Source organism: Castor canadensis, chromosome 4 (genome assembly GCF_047511655.1).
Source record: "Castor canadensis chromosome 4, mCasCan1.hap1v2, whole genome shotgun sequence".
Taxonomy (NCBI): domain Eukaryota; kingdom Metazoa; phylum Chordata; class Mammalia; order Rodentia; family Castoridae; genus Castor; species Castor canadensis.
Window position 1 is genome coordinate 141,617,797 of NC_133389.1, and position 14,302 is coordinate 141,632,098.

The 14,302-nt window shown below is 38.4% G+C and overlaps 1 protein-coding gene across 2 annotated transcripts in view; it reads left to right on the top strand.

Annotated features, from left to right (window-relative positions):
- Positions 1-14,302, top strand: part of Mfsd6 (major facilitator superfamily domain containing 6) — a 67,495-nt gene that overhangs the window by 35,607 nt on the left and 17,586 nt on the right. The gene's annotated exons all lie outside the window — the stretch shown is intronic.

Sequence of the window (14,302 nt, forward strand, 5' to 3'; positions counted from 1 at the left end):
GAGTTGTAAGTGATGGTGGGGGACATTTTTATGGGCTAAATTGCATGCCCTAAAAATTCTTATGTTGAGGTCCTGACCCCTTAGAGTGTGGCTTTATTTAGAGTTAGAGTCTTTAAAGAGGTAGTTGAGTAAAAATGAGGTAATTAGGATGGACCCTAATTCTTTTAAAGTAATGTCCTTATGAGGGGACCAGGATATAGACAGCCACAGAGAGAAGACTTCATGGTGGCACAAGGAGAAGACAGCTATCTACAAATGATGAAGAAGGCTGTAGAGACAGCAGTCTCTACTGTACTGACTGTTCCCAGGTCTGACTTTGGGCCACCTCCTCTTCACCAGAAAAACCCTCTGCTTCTTAAATGTCTTGCAGCCTTGCTTCTCTAACTCCCTCAGGAATTACTTCCAGATCATTTTATCCAGGAATCTCCTTTTTTCTTTTCATTTCTTATTCTGGCTCTTTTTTTTTTTTTTTTAAATCATGACCTCTTAAAATATGGTGCCTTTAATTATATCCACTTCTTCCATGGTCTGAGCAAAGTCAAGAACAAATCTGATATTCCTTCAGCTTGAATTTTAAGAAACTTGTTTAGTTCCCTCAAATTTAGCTTAGGGTCAATGAAAACTCTTGTGGCCTTTTTCAAATGAATCACTATGCCAAATGTCAATGATTCTTCTCTGGAAATTATAATGATTGTATTGTATGTGTACCTCAGGCCATATAAGGAAAACATTAGCAAAATTGTGTTTGTGTATAAATGTGTGTCTGTTCATTTGACTTTTACCTAATTGGAAAATATATCAACAAAACGGCATATTGTGTCTTCCCAGTGGTTGGGTTCCATTAATGATGGTTCTGTTTGGTTTTTTACCTAGAGATATACATAACTTAAGAAAATGTAGATTGACAAATTAAAAGAACAATAAAGAGATAATAAATATGGCCAGGAACCAGAATAGTGACCCTGCTGGTGGTGACTATAATTATACTCTTAGCCTCACTTAACCCTTTAGAGAGGAAAGATCTGAAATTAGCAAATAAAGAATGATTTAGGATCAGCACACTCAGACTTCACTTTTACCTTTTCTTTTTCTAGCATAAAACACACACAGCTAAGTACCTGTTGTTTCTCCCTCATTCACTCTTCTGACATACAATGTAGTTCTTATTCTCTATTCTACAAGAATAAGAGGCTAGCTGTACTGCATGGTGATGGAAGTATGGTGGCCTTCAGGGATGCTGTTGGTGATCCCTTTATGCTATGGGAATGTCGGTGACTTTGAGCTTTGTTTTTTTATGCAAACTCTTTTCTGGTGTGATAGGCCCGGGGTGAACAGGACCCTATAACCTTGTTATTTGCTTTAGCACATGTGTTAGGTTCCACTGCATGGTACTTCAGGATGCCCCTCAAAACAAACTATAGTCAGCTATTCATTGAACTATTACATGTCCTCATAAATGACAATATTTGTCTTCAACCAAAGTCTATTAACTGTAGTCAAAAGTGTTACCAAATATGGACATCTTTTTTAAAAATTTTCCAATTTCTAGGAAGAAATCAATTCATTATTTCACAAACCTATCACTCAGTCTTTGCCATTACCAGGTATCTTAAAGTCTACATACACACAATTATATCTTGTTCACCACCATATCCTTACCATTAACACTGCATGTGTTCAGTAAATATTTGTTCATTTGTGTTCTGTGTAAAGTATTATTTTTCTCCAGTTCATGAGAATTTGTTGGGTGCCTGTGATATGTTATATACTGGGAATTAAATTGAACTAATTTAATATGAGTCCTCATCCTCCATGGAGAACGTAGTCAGGCTGTAGGTATACAGTTGAACTGAGGTGAGTGTTTTGTGGAGACATGTGATGCTGTGATCACATGTCAAAAGAAGTGGACCTGGTATGATGTGGAGCTGAGTGGGATCTGAAAGAGGAGCAGGATGTCAGGGCAAGGGATGGGTGAGGGTGGTGGGCAGTGGGCCCCTCTGGCTTTCGTGCAGACTGGAGAACAGGCTGCAAGGCAGAGTATTGTGCTGGATAGGCTGCAAGGAGAGCTGTTGGCTTCGATTTGAATGTCCTCATGTGTAACATACTATCATGGCAACAATTAATTATTTCATGTGCCTCTTTTTTCTTAACTGTTTGGGCAACTGTATGGTTTACTTATATACAACCTCTCAGCAGATTCAAAAGATAGGAGTAATATTGAATATTAAGTTAGGATGTTAAATTATTTTTAAGCCAAAACAGAACCCCAGATAATGATCCCATCAGGTTGGAGAACTAGGGGTTCAACATCACACATTTTTTTGTGTCAGAAACACAGTGATGGGTCACTAGTCATTCTTTGACAGCAGAGATACACATGTGGAAAGAATCAGATGAACATTGTAAGGTGAGCCTGCTTACGCTTGCTTTGCTGCTCATACCCTGTGTTATTGCTGGAGTAATTTCTAGAATAGATCTAGACTGGAAAAGTTTATTTATCTCTCAATCACTCCTTATCCTTTTATCTTTTAAACCCACTCTCTGGCCATAGATTCTTGTGGCTTTATGGTTAACTTTGTTCACCTTGTTCCTGTAGCCCGTCATACTTTTCCCACCATCTTTGTCCAGTTACTTCTGACCAAGATGTCTGTGATCCCCCAGTGTGAGTTAAGACTCTCTCTTTTGTGTTCCCATAGTACTTTGTGCATATCTCTTTAGCATATTTTGCTTCAAATTCTTTTGTCTTTTCCCCCACTCGTCTGTAAGTTCCTTGAAGGCCAGGAGGATTTGTTCTTCATTTTTATTCCCCTTAAGTCTAGCCCACTGTATAGTACATATTGGTATCTCAATAAATATTTATTGAGAAAATTCATGTTCATTGTGGCTTCATATGACTTTTAGGAGGCATTCAGCCAAATTACTTTTTAAAAATTTCTTTTACTCATATGTGCGTACAATGTTTGGGTCATTTCTCTCCTCTTCCTCCTGCCACCTCTTTCCCCCACCCCCTCCTTCTCCCTCCCTACCCCCTCGCTACCAGGCAGAAACTATTTTGCCTTTATCTCTAATTTTGTTGAAGAGAGAGTATAAGCAATAATAGGAAGGAACAAGGGTTATTGCTAGTTGAGATAAGGCTAGCTATACAGGGAGTTTACTTGCATTGCTTTCCTGTACATGTGTGTTTCAGCTAAATTACTTTTCATTTAATTTGGAAAAGTAGGGCATCCTACCTAACCTACAGTGTGTTAGAAATTCCAGAATGACAATTATTTGTATCTATTTCCTGAACACTATCTGTTTAAAAAAATGTAACTACCAATCAAGTAAACTACTAATACTGTGAATTGTGGTTGCATAAAAAATTAGAATTTCATAAGGACTTTTACTCCTACTTTTTAAATTTTGCTCCAGTATAGAATCTAAATAGCTGATAAATGATTTGGATTTTCCTTACTAGTTGTATTCCTCTTTGTAGATGACTGCACTTAGACCAACCACCTGTTCTAAAATTGCCTCTGTATCTTCCCTACTTTTATTTTATTTATTTATTTTTTTTTCATTTTTCTTTTATTGTTCATATGTGCATACAAGGCTTGGTTCATTTCTCCCCCCTGCCCCCACCCCCTCCCTTACCACCCACTCCACCCCTCCCTCTCCCCCCCCCTCAATACCCAGCAGAAACTATTTTGCCCTTATCTCTAATTTTGTTGTAGAGAGAGTATAAGCAATAATAGGAAGGAACAAGGGGTTTTGCTGGTTGAGATAAGGATAGCTATACAGGGCATTGACTCACATTGATTTCCTGTGCGTGGGTGTTACCTTCTAGGTTAATTCTTTTTTTTTTTTTTTTTCATTTTTCTTTTATTATTCATATGTGCATACAAGGCTTGGTTTGTTTCTCCCCCCTGCCCCCACCCCCTCCCTTACCACCCACTCCACCCCCTCCCGCTCCCCCCCTCAATACCCAGCAGAAACTATTTTGCCCTTATCTCTAATTTTGTTGTAGAGAGAGTATAAGCAATAATAGGAAGGAACAAGGGGTTTTGCTGGTTGAGATAAGGATAGCTATACAGGGCATTGACTCACATTGATTTCCTGTGCGTGGGTGTTACCTTCTAGGTTAATTCTTTTTAATCTAACCTCTTCTCTAGTTCCTGGTCTCCTTTTCCTATTGGCCTCAGTTGCTTTAAGGTATCTGCTTTAGTTTCTCTGCATTAAGGGCAACAAATGCTAGCTAGTTTTTTAGGTGTCTTACCTATCCTCACCCCTCCCTTGTGTGCTCTCGCTTTTATCATGTGCTCATAGTCCAATCCCCTTGTTGTGTTTGCCCTTGATCTAATGTCCACATATGAGGGAGAACATACGATTTTTGGTCTTTTGGGCCAGGCTAACCTCACTCAGAATGATGTTCTCCAGTTCCATCCATTTACCAGCAAATGATAACATTTCGTTCTTCTTCATGGCTGCATAAAATTCCATTGTGTATAGATACCACATTTACTTAATCCATTCGTCAGTGCTGGGGCATCTTGGCTGTTTCCATAACTTGGCTATTGTGAATAGTGCCGCAATAAACATGGACGTGCAGGTGCCTCTGGAGTAACAGTCTTTTGGGTATATCCCCAAGAGTGGTATTGCTGGATCAAATGGTAGATCGATGTCCAGCTTTTTAAGTAGCCTCCAAATTTTTTTCCAGAGTGGTTGTACTAGTCTACATTCCCACCAACAGTGTAAGAGGGTTCCTTTTTCCCCGCATCCTCGCCAACACCTGTTGTTGGTGGTGTTGCTGATGATGGCTATTCTAACAGGGGTGAGGTGGAATCTTAGCGTGGTTTTAATTTGCATTTCCTTTATTGCTAGAGATGGTGAGCATTTTTTCATGTGTTTTCTGGCCATTTGAATTTCTTCTTTTGAGAAAGTTCTGTTTAGTTCACGTGCCCATTTCTTTATTGGTTCATTAGTTTTGGGAGAATTTAGTTTTTTAAGTTCCCTGTATATTCTGGTTATCAGTCCTTTGTCTGATGTATAGTTGGCAAATATTTTCTCCCACTCTGTGGGTGTTCTCTTCAGTTTAGAGACCATTTCTTTTGATGAACAGAAGCTTTTTAGTTTTATGAGGTCCCATTTATCTATGCTATCTCTTAGTTGCTGTGCTGCTGGGGTTTCATTGAGAAAGTTCTTACCTATACCTACTAACTCCAGAGTATTTCCTACTCTTTCTTGTATCAACTTAAGAGTTTGGGGTCTGATATTAAGATCCTTGATCCATTTTGAGTTAATCTTGGTATAGGGTGATATACATGGATCTAGTTTCAGTTTTTTGCAGACTGCTAACCAGTTTTCCCAGCAGTTTTTGTTGAAGAGGCTGCTATTTTTCCATCGTATATTTTGAGCTCCTTTGTCAAAGATAAGTTGCTCATAGTTGTGTGGCTTCATATCTGGATCCTCTATTCTGTTCCACTGGTCTTCATGTCTGTTTTTGTGCCAGTACCATGCTGTTTTTATTGTTATTGCTTTGTAATATAGTTTGAAGTCAGGTATCGTGATACCTCCTGCATTGTTCTTTTGACTGAGTATTGCCTTGGCTATTCGTGGCCTCTTGTGTTTCCATATAAATTTCACAGTAGATTTTTCAATCTCTTTAATGAATGTCATTGGAATTTTGATGGGAATTGCATTAAACATGTAGATTACTTTGGGGAGTATCGACATTTTTACTATGTTGATTCTACCAATCCATGAGCATGGGAGATCTCTCCACTTTCTAGAGTCTTCCTCAATCTCTTTCTTCAGAAGTGTATAGTTTTCCTTGTAGAGGTCTTTCACATCTTTTGTTAGGTTTACACCTAGGTATTTGATTTTTTTTGAGGCTATTGTAAATGGAATTGTTTTCATACATTCTTTTTCCGTTTGCTCATTGTTAGTGTATAGAAATGCTAATGATTTTTCTATGTTGATTTTATATCCTGCTACCTTGCTATAGCTATTGATGATGTCTAGAAGCTTCTGAGTAGAGTTTTTTGGGTCTTTAAGGTATAGGATCATGTCGTCTGCAAATAGGGATATTTTGACAGTTTCTTTACCTATTTGTATTCCTTTTATTCCTTCTTCTTGCCTAATTGCTCTGGCTAGGAATTCCAGTACTATGTTGAATAGGAGTGGAGATAGTGGGCATCCTTGTCTGGTTCCTGATTTTAGAGGGAATGGTTTTAATTTTTCTCCGTTAAGTATAATGCTGGCTGTAGGTTTGTCATATATAGCTTTTATAATGTTGAGGAACTTTCCTTCTATTCCTAGTTTTCTTAGAGCTTTTATCATGAAATGATGTTGGATCTTATCAAAGGCTTTTTCTGCATCTATTGAGATGATCAAGTGGTTTTTGTCTTTGCTTCTGTTAATGTGGTTTATTACGTTTATTGATTTTCGTATGTTGAACCACCCCTGCATCCCTGGGATGAAGCCTACCTGGTCATGGTGAATAATCTTTTTGATGTGTTGCTGAATTCGATTTGCCATTATTTTGTTGAGGATTTTTGCATCAATGTTCATTAAGGAGATTGGCCTATAGTTCTCCTTTTTGGAGGTGTCTTTGGCTGGTTTTGGGATAAGTGTAATACTGGCTTCATAAAATGTGTTTGGCAGTTTTCCTTCCCTTTCTATTTCATGGAACAGTTTAAGGAGGGTTGGTATCAGTTCTCCTTTAAAGGTCTGATAGAATTCAGCAGAGAATCCATCAGGTCCTGGACTTTTCTTTTTGGGGAGACTCTTGATTGCTGCTTCAATTTCATTTTGTGTTATAGGTCTATTCAGGTGATTAATTTCCTCTTGGTTCAGTTTTGGATGATCATATGTATCTAGAAATCTGTCCATTTCTTTAAGATTTTCAAATTTATTTGAATATAGGTTCTCAAAGTAGTCTCTGATGATTTCCTGGACTTCCATGGTGTTTGTTGTTATCTCCCCTTTTGCATTCCTAATTCTACTAATTTGGGTTTTTTCTCTCCTCATTTTAGTCAGGTTTGCCAGGGGTCTATCGATCTTGTTTATTTTTTCAAAGAACCAACTTTTTGTTTCATTAATTCTTTGTATGGTTTTTTTGGTTTCTATTTCGTTGATTTCAGCTCTTATTTTTATTATTTCTCTCCTTCTATTTGTTTTGGGATTTGCTTGTTCTTGTTTTTCTAGGAGTTTGAGATGTATCATTAGGTCATTGCTTTGGGATCTTTCAATCTTTTTAATATATGCACTCATGGCTATAAACTTTCCTCTCAAGACTGCCTTAGCTGTGTCCCATAGGTTCCGGTAGGTTGTGTTTTCATTTTCATTGACTTCTAGGAACTTTTTAATTTCCTCTTTTATTGCATCGATGATCCATTCTTCATTAAGTAATGAGTTATTTAGTTTCCAGCTGTTTGCATGTTTTTTGTCTTTACTTTTGTTGTTGAGTTCTACTTTTACTGCATTGTGGTCAGATAGTATGCATGGTATTATTTCTATTTTCTTATATTTGCTGAGGCTTGCTTTGTGCCCTAGGATATGATCTATTTTGGAGAAGGTTCCATGGGCTGCTGAGAAGAATGTATATTGTGTAGAGGTTGGATGAAATGTTCTGTAGACATCTACTAGGTCCACTTGATCTATTGCATATTTTAGATCTTGGATTTCTTTATTGAGTTTTTGTTTGGATGACCTATCTATTGATGATAATGGAGTGTTAAAGTCTCCCACAACCACTGTGTTGGCGTTTATATATGCTTTTAGGTCTTTCAGGGTATGTTTGATGAAATTGGGTGCGTTGACATTGGGTGCGTGCAGATTGATGATTATTATTTCCTTTTGGTCTATTTCCCCTTTTATTAGTATGGAATGTCCTTCTTTATCTCGTTTGATCAATGTAGGTTTGAAGTCTACTTTGTCAGAGATAAGTATTGCTACTCCTGCTTGTTTTCGGGGGCCATTGGCTTGGTAAATCTTCTTCCAGCCTTTCATCCTAAGCATATGCTTATTTCTGTCGGTGAGATGAGTCTCCTGTAAGCAACAAATTGTTGGATCTTCTTTTTTAATCCATTTTGTCAAACGGTGTCTTTTGATGGGTGAATTAAGTCCATTAACATTAAGTGTTAGTACTGATAGGTATGTGGTGATTCCTGCCATTTAGTTATCTTAGTTGTTTGAAGGTTTGATTGTGTGTACCTAACTGGATGTTACTCTCTACTGTCTTGCTTTTTCTTATCCTGTGGTTTGGTGCTGCCTGCCTTTTCATGGTTAAGTTGGGTGTCACTTTCTGTGTGCAGGATCCCTTGCAGAATCTTTTGTAATGGTGGCTTTGTGGTCACATATTGTTTTAGTTTCTGCTTATCATGGAAGACTTTTATTGCTCCATCTATTTTGAATGATAGCTTTGCTGGGTAGAGTATCCTGGAGTTGAAGTTATTTTCATTCAGTGCCCGGAAGATCTCACCCCACGCTCTTCTTGCTTTTAATGTTTCTGTTGAGAAGTCTGCTGTGATTTTGATGGGTTTACCTTTGTATGTTACTTGTTTTTTCTCTCTTACAGCCTTCAATATTCTTTCCTTAGTTTCTGAACTTGTTGTTTTAATGATGATATGTCGTGGAGTAGTTCTATTTTGATCTGGTCTGTTTGGTGTCCTGGAGGCCTCTTGCATTTGTATGGGAATATCTTTCTCTAGATTTGGGAAATTTTCCGTTATTATTTTGTTGAATATGTTACGCATTCCCTTCGCTTGCACCTCTTCTCCTTCTTCGATGCCCATGATTCTCAAGTTTGGTCTTTTGATGGAGTCAGTGAGTTCTTGCATTTTCTTTTCACAGGTCTTGAGTTGTTTAATTAATAGTTCTTCAGTTTTTCCTTTAATTACCATTTCTTCTTCAAGTTCTGAGATTCTGTCTTCTGTTTGTTCTATTCTGCTGGATTGGCCTTCCGTTTTGTTTTGCAGTTCTGTTTCGTTCTTTTTTCTGAGGTTTTCCGTATCCTGGCTGTTTTCTTCTTTATTGTTGTCTATTTTTGTCCTGAGTTCATTTATCCATTTATTCATTGTGTTCTCTCTTTCACTTTGGTGTTTATACAGTGCTTCTATGGTTTCCTTTATTTCTTCTTTTGCTTTTTCTAATTCTCTATTTTTATTGTCTTGGAATTTCTTGAGTGTCTCCTGTACATTTTGGTTGACCCTATCCAGTATCATCTCTATAAAATTCTCATTGAGTACTTGTAGTATTTTAAATTATTCTTGTGGGCTTCATTGGGTCCTTTGGCATAGTTTATCTTCATTTTGTTGGAGTCTGGATCTGAGTTTCTGTTCTCTTCATTCCCCTCTGGTTCCTGTACTAATTTTTTGCTGTAGGGAAACTGGTTTCCTTGTTTTTTCTGTCTTCCTGTCATTGTCCTTGGTGTTGTTACTGTCCCTGTACTGTGTGTAATTAAGTATTTTCTAGTTTGTAATAATAACAATGGTAATATTGAGAATGGAAGAGTGAGCTGAGATGGAAAGCAAGTAGTTAAAGAAAAGGGGAAAACAAATATACAGACAAGAGGGAGAAAGCAGAACAAGGTATCAGACAAGAGAGTTTCAAAGGTATAAACAGGGAGTGTTAGTGTACTAATCGACAGTAAGCTGAACAGACAATAGAGAGACAGAGAGAGGATTGAAAATCAAAGATAAAAAAATAAAAAATAAGTATATGAAAGTAATATCTATTTATAAAAATGAATTAAAATAAAATGGAAAATAGAAAATTAAAAAAAAAAAAAACCAAAAAATTTCCAAGTTTATATGCAATGCAATTTCAGTCTTAATAATTTGGATGTCCGTCTCAGTCTCCAGTCCTGGAGTTGGTGCCTCAGATGTTGTTCTGTAGTTGTCTCATCAAAGGGGATGCATAAAGTAGAACAAAACTACACTCATACACACACAGAAGGAAAAAAAAAAAAAAAAGCCCCACCAAGTGTCCCCAGTTCAAATGCAATACAGTTTCAGTAAGTTTTTCGGCTTGCAGGTGTAATTCGGTTGTTCTCTCATCAAAGGTAGGGAGAAAAAGAAAAAAAAGCGTCTGGAGGCAGTTCTGAGGGTGGTATCTGCAACTGTGGCTTGCCTGCCTGCTGCTCTCAGCCTGTAGCTGGAGGCGTTATTTATGCAGATCTCTGGGGTGAGCTTAGCACTCACCTGGTCCCACAGGCTTTGTTTGCTCAGAGTTCTCCTGTGCGGGGGGCCTCTGCTACAGGCTTTCCCCTTTCCAAGCACTGGGAAAGGTGACACTGCCCCGCGTTGTCAGGCCTGCGTGTTTATTTACAGTTCACGTGGGAAGTGCGTCTTCCCTCCTCTCACAAGCGTCCCCGCTCCTGGTTGCTGGGCGCGCCCCGCTCCCGCCAGAGCCTCTCCGGCCCGCCCGGCTCGTTTATTTACAGTCCCGGGAAGGATTCCCTTCCCCCAATCTTCAGCGCTCAGGGCGCCCCACCCTCTTTCCAGCGTGTCTTAACTGTTCTTATTGCTTAGTACTCAGTTTCTCTTTTTTACCCGGGTGGAGGTCAGTCTGTCCAGGGGGCTATGCTGCTCTGGCCCAGGCTTGTCTGTGGGGGAACCGCGGTACCGCGAAGCTCACCTGGTCCGTGTCTTCCTAAGCCGTATGGGCGCCGGCCACTGGCGGCCCCAGGGGCCTCCTCGGTTCTCCGTTTAACGTGAAGTGGAGATTCTCTGCGCCGGCTGGAGGTGTGGAGGGGTCAAATTATGCCTTTTCTCGGTGATTATGCCTGCAAAGTGTGTCTCCAGCGTCTCTCCAAGATTTCACTATAGGAGGGTCGCTTTCTGCTTCCTACCTCTCTCTTCCCTACTTTTATTACTGACTTCTTGTTAGGAAACAGAAAAGTGATACTGTTATTAGGGACCTTTATCAGTAAAGATGTTTAATAGGCATCTCTATCTCACTGAGAAGCACTTTTTCAAACTATTTTTCTGTTTCCAGACCTCAGTATTCAGGGATATTCTAGGACTTTGAAAATAAACTCTGTATTCAGCAGAAGGAAGAATTTGGTCATCCAGAAGATGATCTAATAAAATGTAAATACCTTCTTACTAAGAAATCCTAAATTTTATGAGAGTAAATATATTGATTTGGCTGCCATAACAAAATACCATAGATTAGGTGGCTTAAAACACAGAAATTTATTTCCTCAGTTCTAGGCACTGGAAGTCCAAGATCAAGGTGTCATCAGGCTAGATTTCTTCTGAGGGCCACTCTCACTGTCTTCATGGTCTCCCCTGTGCCTGTCTCCTAGTCTCCTCTTCTAAAGATACCTGTAACATTGTATTAGGTCCCACCCTGTAACCTTGTTTTACTTTAATTACCTCTTCTAAGACTCTGTCTCCAAATATAGTCACAGTCAGAGGTACTAGAGGTTAGGACTTAGCATGTCAGCATATGAAGTTGGGGTACAGTCCAGTCTATAAAAAGAATATGTCAGCTTAAAAATTCCCATTCAGGTATTAAAGAGATTCTTAGGTTGCTGAAATACTTTCCAGTGATTGTTCAGTAAGTATGCTTATGTCTTTGCCTTGTCATAGGTCCAAATGCTGCCTCCCTTTCTGCTCATATTACCTTTGGCAATTTCTTAAAGCCACTAGTTTTCCCGAAAATGGTTAGAGAAAGGTATACAAGGTACCATGTTAGTTAGCTTTTCATTACTATAACAAAATACCTGAGATAAACAAATTAAAAGTGTAGCTCAAGTAGTAAGAGTACCTGCTTAGCAAGCATGAGGCCCTGAGTTCAAGTGCCAGTGCCTACAAAAAAACAAAAACAAAAAGGCAAGTTATGGCCTAGTGAACTGGATCAAGGTGTAGACACTGAGTTTAAACCCCAGTGCCCTCCCCCAAAAAAAACAAAAGGGAAGATTTATTTTGGTTCATGGTGTGAGTTCATGGTCGCTTAGCCCCATTGCATTGGACCTGTCATAAGGCAGAGCATTGTGGTAGAGAGGGTATGGTGGAGCAAAGCTGCTCCTCATATAGCATCAGAGAAGCAAAGAGAGCAAGGAAGGAATCAGGATCCCAATATCCTCTTCAAGGACACACCCCAATGTCCTAACTCCTTCTCACTAGGCTCCATCTCCTAAAAGACCTACCACCTCCCATCAGTACCATCACATGTAGACAAAGCCTGTAATGCATGAGACTTTGGAAGAAAATTAAGATCCAAACCTAAAAGGTTCCTCTCTCTTTTGGAATTCTAGGATAAAGCTTTAGTCAAAAACCAAAAAGCTTTCTTGGATACTTTTCTTTAAAATAATGATAGTGCTACCATTTATTGAGTGCTTATTTTGGGTGAGTTGTTGTGTTGTCATTATCCCTACAAACTTGTAGAATAAACTTTATTATCCTTACCTGGTACATGAGGAACCTGAGTCTCAGAGAGATGGACCAGCTTGCCCTGGACACTTATTTTGTTTGTCTTTTTTTAGGGTACCTGTTTGTTCCTAAACAGTTATCAGTTGTGACATTAGAAATGTGGAAAAGAAGTAAAGGCTATATTGAGTTTATAGTTCTTTTTGAGTTTGTTGGTGGCAACAAACTCAGCTTGTTGGTGACAGTCAAGACCTATGGATCCCAGAACTATGGGCCAGTAACTCCAGGGACTGAATTCCACATGGGTAAAAGTTTGAAGACATAGCATAATCTGCCTCTTAAACTGGGTCTTTGGAAATGGAGTGAATGACTGTTGTCATGGCAACGTTGGTTCAGTGATGGGCTCAAAAGAAAAGATGAAGATAGACAATATGCATACTAGGAAAATTTGTTTTATGAGGGATTATGGGAAAGTGAGTTGCACCAGCTATGCAGTGGTTCTCCACCCCCAATCAGTTATCAGAATAACCTGGGGAGCTTTCAAAGGCACCACACCCAGGTTTCAGTCATAGAGATCTTAATTGAGATGGGTGTGAGTTTGATATCTGCTGTTTCTAGGAGTTACCAGAGTAAATCTGATAGATAGCCAAGGTTGAGAATTAATGAATGAGGCCAGGGCTTAAGGTTATTGGTCTCAGAGCCAAATTGACCCACTGTGTATTTTTATATGGTCCATGAACTAAGAGTGGTTTGTGCATTTTGAAATGGGTGAAAAATCAGAATAATAATAATATTTTGTGACACATGAAAATTATATGAAATTTAAATTTTACTATTCACAATTTGAATTTTATTGTAGTGTAGCCATGCTCATTCATTTATATATTATCTGTGGCTGCTTTCACGCCTCTAGAGCAGAACTAAGTAGTTGTAACAGACTTTGGTTCACAAAGCCTCAACTTTGACTTCATGGCTCTTCATAGAAAATGCTTGCAGTTCCCTGGCTTAGGCTGAGTGCAGGTCCTCCCGTACTTATCAGCTGGTTATAACTTAGTAGGAGGCAGAAGGAGGTTTGTGCAAGTGGTTTTGTTTTTCTGTAGTGTATTTTACATTTTAACTCCCTGTGAGGTTTTTTTTTTTTCTTTTCCCTAGTGGAAGAAGATTGATGAATCAGTCACGAGCTTATTCAACAAAAATTTTATCAAACAAGATTAATAAAACATACTTTTTCATCAAATGACACAAGTTTGAAGAATCCAATGTCCATAAAACTATATGACACAGGCCTTTTAAATAAAGTCCCTTCAAATACCCATTTCCTATCTTTCCCTTCTCTCTCTTTTTTTATCCTTTCCCCATCTTTTTGTTTCATATTTATGACCAATGCCAGTTTGTACATGAGAACATTTTTTTCCTTGATTCAGAGTTGGAAAAAAGAGACCAGTGTTTATAGAAATTATTTTAATATAAATATATAGCTGAGTAAGATCGAGAAAATACTACTGATTGCCATGTTGGCTTATTTCTTTGGCCTTCTGGTTTTCATCCACTTGGATTCAGAAAACAAAAGCATTAAGGTTAGGAAAATTAGCACAAATGGAAAACAACTGAGAAAAAGAAACCCCTATCATCAGGCTGTGTTTTGTACAGAGACGCAGCTACCATTTACCTCCAAACCAGTCTGTCCAGTTCAGAGTGAGAGAGATTGTAACTTTATGCCTGGACATCCAATTTCAGCCCTTTCTTATTTTGTTTTTACTTATATGTTTTGTGATAGTAATGTTAGGTGTGGGATGAGTCAAGAAATTAACATGTATTTATCAGTTTTGTAAGAAGATGATGTCATGGATAATTTTGAAAATAATAAATATGTGTCAATTTAAATCATAGGAAAATATTTGATTTCCAAATAATTTATTATTCATCATGAGATGATTATTATCAAT